The sequence below is a fragment of the Lipotes vexillifer genome, unplaced genomic scaffold, assembly GCF_000442215.2.
Source record: "Lipotes vexillifer unplaced genomic scaffold, Lipotes_vexillifer_v1.1 scaffold741, whole genome shotgun sequence".
Lineage (NCBI taxonomy): Eukaryota > Metazoa > Chordata > Mammalia > Artiodactyla > Lipotidae > Lipotes > Lipotes vexillifer.
The window spans coordinates 1,449,801-1,460,286 of record NW_006796565.1 but is presented as its reverse complement, the minus strand read 5'-3'; the positions used below and the strand labels follow the sequence as shown (position 1 = coordinate 1,460,286).

General features: G+C 51.8%; 1 protein-coding gene across 1 annotated transcript in view; it reads right to left on the bottom strand.

The window, feature by feature from the left end:
- CHST15 (carbohydrate sulfotransferase 15) overlaps positions 1 to 10,486 on the bottom strand; it is an 84,902-nt gene that overhangs the window by 73,571 nt on the left and 845 nt on the right. The window lies entirely within an intron of this gene.

The following is a 10,486-nucleotide window of genomic DNA, read 5'->3' as shown; positions in this document are numbered from 1 at the left end:
CAAAAAAAAAAAAAAAAAAAAAGTAAATGAATCTTATTATTAAAAGCAAGTAAAAATACCTCATAAATTTTAATTCTAAAAATGGAAACATGTCCACACAAAAACTCATAAATGAATGTTTATAGCAGCACTATTCATAAGGGCCAACAGGTGGAGAACACCCAAACGTCTATCAACAGATGAAAGGATAAATAAAATGTGGTCTATTCATACAATGGAATATTATTTGGCCATAAAAAGGAATGAAGTCCTGATATAAGCTACCATATGGATGAACCATAAAACATTATGTTAAGTGAAAGAAACCAGACCCACACAAAAAACATATTATATGATTTCATTCACCTGAAGTCCAGAATAGAGAAATCAATAGAGATAGAAAATACATTCCTGGTTGCTTAAGGCTGGAGAGTGGGGGTGAATGGAGAGACAGAGGGCTGATAGCTAATGGGTACATGGTTTCTTTTTGATACAATGAAGTGTTCTAAAATTACATGTGGTTCTGGTTGCACATGTCTGTGAACATACTAAAAACTACAGAATTGTATACTTTAAATGGGTGAATTTTATGTTATGTGAATTACATCTCGTTAAAGCTGTTTTATAAAAAGGACAGGTTGAATGGGCAAAAAAGTCTGTTGCATGATTTGGGATCGACATATATACACTAATATGTATAAAAAAGATAACTAATAAGAATCTGCTGTATAAAAAAATAAAAATAAAATTCAAATTAAAAAAATCAGATGAGAACTTCGTAAAACAAATATATATACACATAAATACACACACGTCTCCCTAAACAATCCTGTACCTTCATAACTGATCCAAAGGTACGTAAACCCACACACACACAGAAAAAAAGAAACTGCCGACTTAAAAGTGGGCAGGCCTGCATTTTTCTATTGATTTGTTTCAGTTTTAACAGCCAAAAGCAAATTTATTTTCTACCATCTAAATGGCAACTGAGGTTTCATCTACTTTCCAATACATCATTTTTATTCTCTGAGCCAAATTGTGAACAATGCAAAAGATCCATGGATTTTCAGCTGTCGACCCATGGGCAAAAGATTTTTTTCCTGGAAGCTATTTCCAATAAAGAGGCCACCTTTGCTAAGCTCACTCTTCCCTTTTGTACATCTTTCCATATCTAATTTCTCACAGAAACTGCTATAGAACAGGTATAAACAGCTTTTCAAAGTTAGGGCAACACAGATATCAGGCTGATTCACTTTCATTAATCGGAGCCTTCTTTCATCCTCTCATTTAGTGCTACTGATAACTTTCTTAGCCAAGTTCAATATGTCCTAAAAGCAGCTATTTCCTCTGACTTTCCAAATAGTGCGCTTGGATTACTGGCCTGAAGTGGGGTTGGATGGAGCCTTCCTGGAACTGTTATCTTTACAGAGAATTGTGACAGAATAAGGGAAGGTCCCATCAGTGAAGGTCAGGCTACAGATGACCAAAGAAAAGGCAAATCGTGAGCTTCCCACGGTTCCAGAACACCCAGGTACACAGGAAGATGGTCCTCCCTAAGGACTCACCATTTCTAAGCCCAAACGGTGTTTCTTTCAGACAAGAAATACTGACGGGTCAAAGTAAGAGACAAACAGGGGAAATTTAGTGCTTAATGCTGGATGGTACACAGGCAGCGTGGGCCTACAACTTAGCTCTCCACGCCCCTCCCCTCAGACCACCACCCTGCTTTACTTCCTCCCCTGGGTGGGGTTCAGCATCCTGGGACGCCAAGCAGAAAGATGCTTGAAACTCCTATAGCCAAGACACCATGCCCTTTGCAAGACAGAGAAGGAGTCCTGCTACCTCAAAACTGAGTCCCAGCCCTAAGGCAACAGTGTCCAGTGGGAGAGGAGGTGTTGGTCCTACCAGAGAGAAGGGCCCTGGGCTGGCTGGGATGCCACACAAAGGAGGTCCTGGTAGCAGCTAAACAGAGGCCAGAGCTGGGGTCCCCGGCCCTGCCAAGAGCCCCCTGGGTCCCCACTCATTTGTCCTTCACCCTGTGATGATAGGGAGGTTTCCAGGTGGGGGATGAGCCTGGATTCAGGGCTAGCTTATGGACTAGGTTGGCCCTCTCCAACAGACCAGACATCCCCCCACTCTGTATTTGTTGAGACTCTGGAGAGAGGTTTTCCATCGAGGGCTGCCAACAGAGAGTTTGGAGAATAAACCCACCCAACACACACACACACACACACACACACACACACGCACGCACACACGCACACACACACACACACAGTGCCAGGAGCAGAGGCCCTGGCCCAGCCCGACTGCAGCCCCCAATCTCTCATTCCAAAGAAGAGGGCGGAGACCAAATAAGTGGTGATATCCTGCCTCCAGCAAATGTTTGACAAATCTGCACTTTTCTTCATGGAAAATTAAAAAGCTAAACTGCCCCAAGAATCTGATGGAGGATGACATCCTCCAGGGCCCTCAGAGTTCATCCTTGAACCAGAAACGAGATGGTGGAAAGAACACCAATCCCCGCATTCTTCTCACATCTTCCTACAGCAACAGCAATTCTGAAATCAGGTGTCTGGTTACATGACCCAGAGACGAGCCAGCTGCGGCCAACTCCCACCTGGATGTCTAGGAAACTGAGGACAGAGAAGCTGGCCGGTCCCACGGGACCTGGGCCAAAACCTCGCCCTGCCCGGGGTGGTTGCAACTTAACAGACAGCGTGATCATAAGTGTCTGTCGGGTAACCCAACTACTTGGCCCAATTCCCTGGGGCAACTCTGCTTTCTTGTAATCCTGGAGATCCCTTACGTGCACAAAGCAAATACGGTTCTGTGTGTGTACAGTTGGAAGACTTTATATAAACAGGTTCATGAATCAGAGGCAGTAATCCTCTGTAGACCAATAGTCTGATTTTTGGTTTGGAAATTATGGTCCCTATAAATACATGCCAGGACATACTTTATATTTTTAATGCAAATATTTACATTCCAAACAAAGGAGCATGGAACTTAAAGACAAGCTATTTATACTGGCCATAAGAAACACTACCGCCTCCACATTTCTTTCCTGAGTAAATGGCTCCTGCTTCTATGACTGAAATACCAACCAAAATTCCATAACGTTTATCCACAAGACTCTCAAGACACAAAAAACTGTGGTCACTACCTTTTAATAACCCAAAAATCTAGTGTCAGGAAATCCAAGGTTATTACATTAGGCTCTTGACTCCTTCAGAAATTTAGTGACAAGCATTAACTCTCCTGCACCATGCTGCTGAATTGGGGATACTTTTCTGTCTTCTGGGTGCACACCCAGAGGCCCACATGAAATCCATCACAGCCCTTTCTCCAGGACTAACTGGCTTTTGATGCATTCATTCAACAAATGACAGTCTCTCGTGACTGAGTGGGCCCCCAGACAGCCTCATCACCCTTGAGAGGCTTGCTGGGCCTGGGTGAGTGGACCACACCCAGGAAAACTAGAAAGAACATGGTATAAAGTAGGTTGAGTTCAATAGCGTAGAATTGCAGACGCTCAGAGGAGGACGGTAACACCTGGATGGGAGGATATGGAGAGATGGTAAGAATTGCTGGCAAAGCTTCCCGAAGGTGGTGATGGGAGGGGGGGCAGGGGACTGAGGAAGGTTCAGGCCATGCAAAGAGGGGGCTGGATCCACAGTCACCCCCTGGGATGAACCGGGAGGGAGAACCAAGAGGAGGCAGAAAAGGCTCTCCCACTCAGGCTACCAGGCTGTCAGCCAGCCAGTGGCACCGGGGGCACCCCCCCCCTTGTAAATTACATGTGTGTCACAAAGGCTAATCATTATCTCAATCTGGCTAATCACTGCCATGCTCTACAGATAACAAGGCCTCGTTAACTGGCTCACTTCCTAATCTCAATGTCCCCCTCAATATCCTTATCAACTGCATATCTAATGCTGCCCTTATCAATTTCTGCCTAATAGGTGCCATGTGCCAGCCCCAAACCCCTGCCCCCCGCCCCCCTGGGTCAGGCCCCGGGGCTAAGTACTTATTATTTGCTGTGTGTGGAGGTGGGGTGGGAGATGGGGGGTATCTTCTTGCCCGCTCCTGAGGTTTCTTCCTCGTGGAGAGAGCGCCACCTGTGTACCACCACTTGTGTCTACACCTGGTGGTGTCCATCCACCCCCATCCCAGGAGTGTGCAAGGAGGACCTAGACATAGGTAGCCTGGCCTTGCCTCTTCCCACACAGAGTAGGCACTGCCCCCTGCTGGCTGCCCTGTGGAGGAAGGGGGCCGGCCCAGGGAGAGGCTGCCGCTTTCCCACTCGACCTGTGACTCAGGGGAGGTCAGCCGGCCTAACTGCCCACTTCTCACTTGAGGATCGCGATGCCCACGTGCCCACCGGTTCAATCACATTCTACCATGCCTACTCCAGTCGGGAACAAACATTGCATTTTTAGCTCCACCCATCTTTCTCCTTCCCTCTCTCTCCGTCCGTTCAGAACTTGGCCAGGAAAGAGGGGTTCAGTTTGGGGAGCTCCCTTGAACCCTAACTTGTACTACTGGTACTCAAACTACACTACAAGGACAAGGAAGAGATTATTAACCCGACTTTACAGGTGAGGAAACCGAGGCACAAGGAGATTAAACCACTTGCCCAGGGTCATGATCAAACGCAGGTCAACAAGGTGCCCAGGCTCACCCCACCCTCCAAGGGCCTATACAGGATTCAACACCCAGGCTAAAAGAACATCCGCATGATGGGTACCAAACATTTGGTTGATTGGAAGATGAAGATGCTGGCCGAACTTACTTCATCCAGCCCGAGTCAACTAACGTGTGTCACGAAGGGCAGACAGAGCTGCCCAGACCCCTTTCAACAAGGGGTGAGAAAATAACACACCTTCACAGACCTCTCAGACTCTGAAATGCACCTTCTAACATCACAGCAAATGTGCCACGGGCCCCGGCCCTTGGGGCTGCTCCCTACAAGGGCACAGCAGAGAGGGACAGAAATTCCCCCAAGATCCAAGGCTGCCCCGAGAGGGACAGGATTGCCAACTCTCAGATCCTTTCCCCCTCAGAGGCCACTCCACTATGTTTTCGACCACAGGGAGCAAAAAGGGCCAGCAAACACATACTCCATTTCAAGAGAAGACGTGAAACCACCAGGTTCCCGCATATCACTGGAAAAAACAATTGCGCCTGCCTTGTAATCTAATTATTTGCCCATGTTGGGGTACTTTCCAGGCACCTGGGTAACTAGGCTGCCTGTTTCGATATTTTTATCACAAACACGATTCTGGAAAGTGTCCAGGTTTCCATTATAATGATACTCTCTGCTTTTGAGGATCCGCCAGCCTCACTTTCTCCAGAGACCTGAAAGGCCTGGACCAGGACAAACTCTAGAAACGTAGCATAGGTGTCAGGGAGAGCCTGCCCCGGCAAAAAGGCCCCCCCACACACACCTGCTCGGGACTCTCTGAAGCTTACAGTGGTGCTCAAGATGTAACATTCAAAAGCCAGCCACCCCAGCACATTTCCTGGTCTGCCCTGGGCTTAAGCGCATCTCATGGGAGCACAGCCAAACCGACCTACAGCCTGTCCACAGCGTTCCGCTGGAAGCATCCCAGAGGGCAACTGTGGATCCAGGCCCCTCTTTGCACAGGTGAAGAAATAGCCCAGAGAGGTGAGGCAACCAGCCTGACTAGAATCCAATGTGTCCTGGGGCTCCTGGCCTTACAGGGTGTCAGAGAAGCCCTCTGAGGTAGAATATGCTAGAATTCCACCCCCAACACACACCAAGAAATATACACATCTACATAAAAAACTGTGCGTGCAATTTCAGAGAGATCAGAGACGTCCCCTGTCCCCGGTTATGAGCTCTAGAGCTAAAGAATACCACAAAAGCCGATGTTTCTTAAGCGCTGACTGTATGCCAGGCACCACTCCAAGTGCCTGGCAGGTATTGTCATGTATAGGACCCCAGCTCTCAGGCCAGGGGTGAAGTCGCCCCAGACCACTCCAATGTCAGAGTCGCTAACCCAGGCTCCTGCCGCACTCTGGGCAGCACTGTGGAACTCTGACTTGCTCAAGTTCTGCCTCGCCTACTGCTCTGAGCGCTGCCTCTCGGCTCCCACGCACCTGGCCCTGGGCCTGCACCTGGAAGAAGGCGTAAATGCTGCATGTAGCTGCTGCTGATGAAAGAGGCTGCTCGCGTTTCCTGTACATCCTTTTCGAAATCAGCAGAGACTGAGAACCTGCTTTCTTCTGCCACCTCCCCGCCCCTTACCACTTGCTGATTCACGCCCGCCTTCCCCTTCTAGAGCCAGGATTGTTTTTCTCCACCTCCAGCCCCATTTCCCTCCTTCCTCCACTGCCATTCCGTGCTCCTAGCTCCTGCACATCCGGATGGCTGAAAGTTTCTTCCCTGTGATCTCCAAGAGCCCCCCTGCCCTCTGATTGAGACAAAGGGGGGACACCTGTCTGACCTGGCTGGCACAGGGCCAGCTGGGAATCAGTAGGGGCCCAGCAAATGACAGCTGTTATGACCCAATGTCTTCCTCCCCAGCCCCCGTACTTAAAAAATATATATATTCTGTACTGGCCCAAATCCACACAAAACCGTTACTTTTCTTCCTAGACATGGAGACTGGATACTCAGTAGATAACTGCCGCCTCTATGCTTCGTTTCATGCTGTGCAGACACGGGTCTACACATAAATCAACTCGTCCCAGTGCTTCATCTTAAAGGATGAGCGTCTCAGGAAGGAAATCAGACCCCAGCACTTGAGAACAATAACGGAAGACCCCATGCAAGTCAAAACAGTCTCCCAGTACGTCGTTAGCTAAGTGAGAAGACAGCCTCTGGATTCACAGCAAAGCAACACAGTTCCGGCGGAACTCAGTCAACATCACCTGAGCATCCTGACTTGCTGGTGGATGTACTGTTCTCACCAGTGGCTGAAAGTGTCGCTTCTAAATCACGTGCTGCTCAAGAGATGCCCAGTGACAGAGTGCTCACACAGTGACACTCCCAGGCCAGCTACGTTTCAAAAGAGTTTCTGTTTTTAGAATTTAAGGAAACTCCTCTCTCATACAAATGCATCCCAAATGACACCTGGCAATCCAGGGCCTGCTGAGACCTGGGGACCAGGACAGGGTCTGGAGACAGGGACAGGAAGCAAGAGCTCCCCACCACAGCGAATGTCCATTCATCTAGGAGTTGCCAAGAGACTCCAACCCAGCAGGGTGGGATGAAAGAGCCGGCCCAGGAGCTGGACAATCAGAGACCTGGGCTGACTTTCCACTTCTGGGCTGTGTGACTTCCGACCCGCTGCTCCGAGCCTCAATTTCCACATCAGTAAAAGGAGACTCTCCTATACAACCCACCTCTCACTGTCCTGCCCACCTTTGAATGCAGCTCACTGTTCACCTGTCCACCAGGTACAGGCATTTGTGCCTGCTCCCTTCCCACGAGGGCTGGGACTCTGTCTTATCATGGTGTACTATTTGATAATGAAATTATTTGAAAAGTTTTGGGCAGCGTGTCTCTTTCCACATGACAAGAATTCATCGCTTTGCAAGGCAGAAATAGAGACACAGATGCAGAGAACAAACGTATGCACACCAAGGGGGGAAGGGGGGTGGTGGTGGGATGAACTGGGAGATTGCGAGTGACATATATACACTAATATGTATAAAATAGATAACTAATAAGAACCTGCTGTATAAGTAAGTAAATAAATAAAATTTAAAAAAAAAAAAGAATTCATCAAATAGCTATTGAATGGATGCATGACACACAGCACATGAAGCAGCCGGGCACATGGCCACAGGCACATTGGGCTCCCGTCAATTCTCAGTCCCTCAGCCTCGGGGAGATGCGATCCCCATGCCCTGTCAGGTGTCACATGTCTCTGACAGTGGGATGCCCTCCCCAGTACACAGACACAGGGCCAGATGTCAAGCTTCAGACCTCCTGGCAGAGCACTCACCCCACCCCCTACCTGTAGAACTGGAGCCCACACTTAAATGTCCATGCTCGAGAACTCTCTCGAAAAGTAACAAGACCTGTCAAGTCGATTTTTTTTCCCCCCCAACTGGCTGGAGCTGAGCCAAAGCTGCCCTCCTTAGGTAGGGCATGTGCTCACCTGCCCAGGGCAGCCCCAGAGTGTCTCCCCTCTCCCCATCCCCTGGAGCTAGCCCGGATGCGGATGCTAGCCATGCCATCGGCAGATGCTAGGCGGATGCTAGCCGGGCCACCTCCAGCCAGGCCCTAGGTGGCCTTGGACAACCACAGTCTAATCACAGTCCCCCGTGGCCCAGCTGGTTGACTTGGAGTTTCTTTTCTGCTCTTTCTCCAGACACCAAATAAGCAGAGTCCACTTCCCAGCCTCTCCCAAACTTTCCTGTAAACATAGCCTCTTCCAGCTGCAGGGATTAATCTTCTCTCCTTTAGGCCAGCGGAAAATCAAGTTCCTCACCTCTTCCGGTCAGGGGCAGCAGCAACAGAGGAGAAGAAAGGTGCAGACACAGAGGCCTCAAGTGGGCAGCCACAGTGACAGTGCTGGGATGCCTGGCCATCTAACCATCAAAGAAAAGCAAGGCTCACGTGGGACCCACTATGGACAAACCCGCCTCTCCACCTCCCACACACAATATCCTGGATGAATTAACCCTACTCACTGCAGTCATACAATACCCAGAGAGAAAAAACACAAAAACATTATTGAATTTCCTTCAGAGGGCCCTAGAAATGGTTCTCCCGGGGAGCTGGACCTAGGAGGGAAGAAGGGCCCTGCAGCTCCACTTCTGGCTCAACTACGCAACCAGGCACTGAGAGAGAGACCACGGCAAGCTGCTTCACCTGGCTGCCTCAGTTTCCCCATGCGGCAGGAGGCAAGGAAAACGTTTTCCTGCCAATCTTTCAGGAGTATTGGAGACAAAAACATATTTGATTAAAGACTTCCTCATAAAAAGGCATTTTTATGCCCATGCTATTTTAAACAAAACCATACATGATTTGCACCTCAAGGCGGCCTGATTCAACGTACAGTTGGTAAAATTAATGAAGGGAGGGTTCCTGATTTTGCACCATTTGGGAGGGGGGCGGGAGTAGGAAAGCTGGGCATGGGAAATGGTGTGCGAGGTTCTAGAGGAACTTGGGGGCAAATCTCCAGGCCTCAGTTTCCACCTGGGCGCCTCAGTGGGTGCACGTGCCCCCGGGCTGCTTTCTGCTCCAACACCGGCTGGCTGCCCTCTCAGGAACCGCAGCTGATAAAGAGGAGCTGGGGCCCTGCGAAGCCCTCGGCTCAGCCTCACGGAACAGCGCGCCACATCCCTTCCCGGGGCGTCCTGCGGCTTCCTGGACATACAACTTCATTCCCCAGAACTCCGTGCCACCAACTCACCCAACGTGAATGCAGCGAAGGGCCTCGGGGAACCGGGAAATGGGGGCCGGAGGAGCGAGTCTCAGCCCCAACCTTTGCCGCCTCCTTCTCGAACCTCCCTGCTCGAGGCGCGGACGTCCAGCTGCCTACAGCCGGCACCCGAGCCCCAGCCTTCAGTCCACACCCGCCGCTCCAGCCCCGCCGGCCAACCCCGGGCGCTGGGCGGACAGGCAACGTGGGCAACAGGACCGCGACGGGGCGGTCAAGCAGCCGCGCCCAGGACCCTGGCGGCTCCAAATCCTAAACATACACGCACACACAAGCGCGCGCGCCGGCCAATCCGTTCGCCCGGAGGAGTCGGAAGGCGCTTCCACGGCTCTTCATTCATTCCCCCAAAGGCGAGGTTCCCTTCTCCCGGGCGCCTCCATCCCAAGATCCTAGGGGGCTCCAAGGGGGCCAACTGCGCCACGAGCCGCCCGCCATCCGCCCACGGCCGCCGAGTCCTCTCCACCCGCACACACAACCCAACAGACTCGGGCTCCATCACGATCGGCAGCGTCGCCCCCGCGCAGGGGCCGTTGCCACCGCGGCTCCCCACGGCTTCGTCACCCCGCAGCCCCACCGCCCGGCCGCCCCGCCGCGCCACTCGGCTCAGACCTGCACCGCTCGGCTCGCCGCGCCCAGGCCGGCCGGGGACGCCGCCGCCGCCACCGCCGCCGCCACCGCAGCCGGGAAGCGCCGGCTACTCCGGAGTCACGCCGCTTCCTGAGCTGCGGCGGGGCGCTGTGAGGGGGCAGGGGGCAGGGGGCGGGGAGGAAGGAAGAGGTAGCGGGGAGCAAAAGTTCAGGCCGCCCCGGGCCTCGCCGCGCCCCCGTCTCCTCCCAGGCCCGCCCCCGCGGTCCCCCTCTCGGAACCCGGTCCCACAGGCTTCGGCGCCTGAGACACCCCCCTCCACACACCAAGCCTCCCCTCCCAGTGCGGCCGCAGGACTGGAGCCGGGGCTAGGAGGCGGTTCTGAACCGGAGTCCAGGAGAGAGTGGCAGATGCACACCTACCTGCCCCGGGCCGCGCCTGGAAACTTCCCAGAAGTGCGCTGGGAAAGCGGAGCGCAAGGCTGGGGAATCCCCACCCCC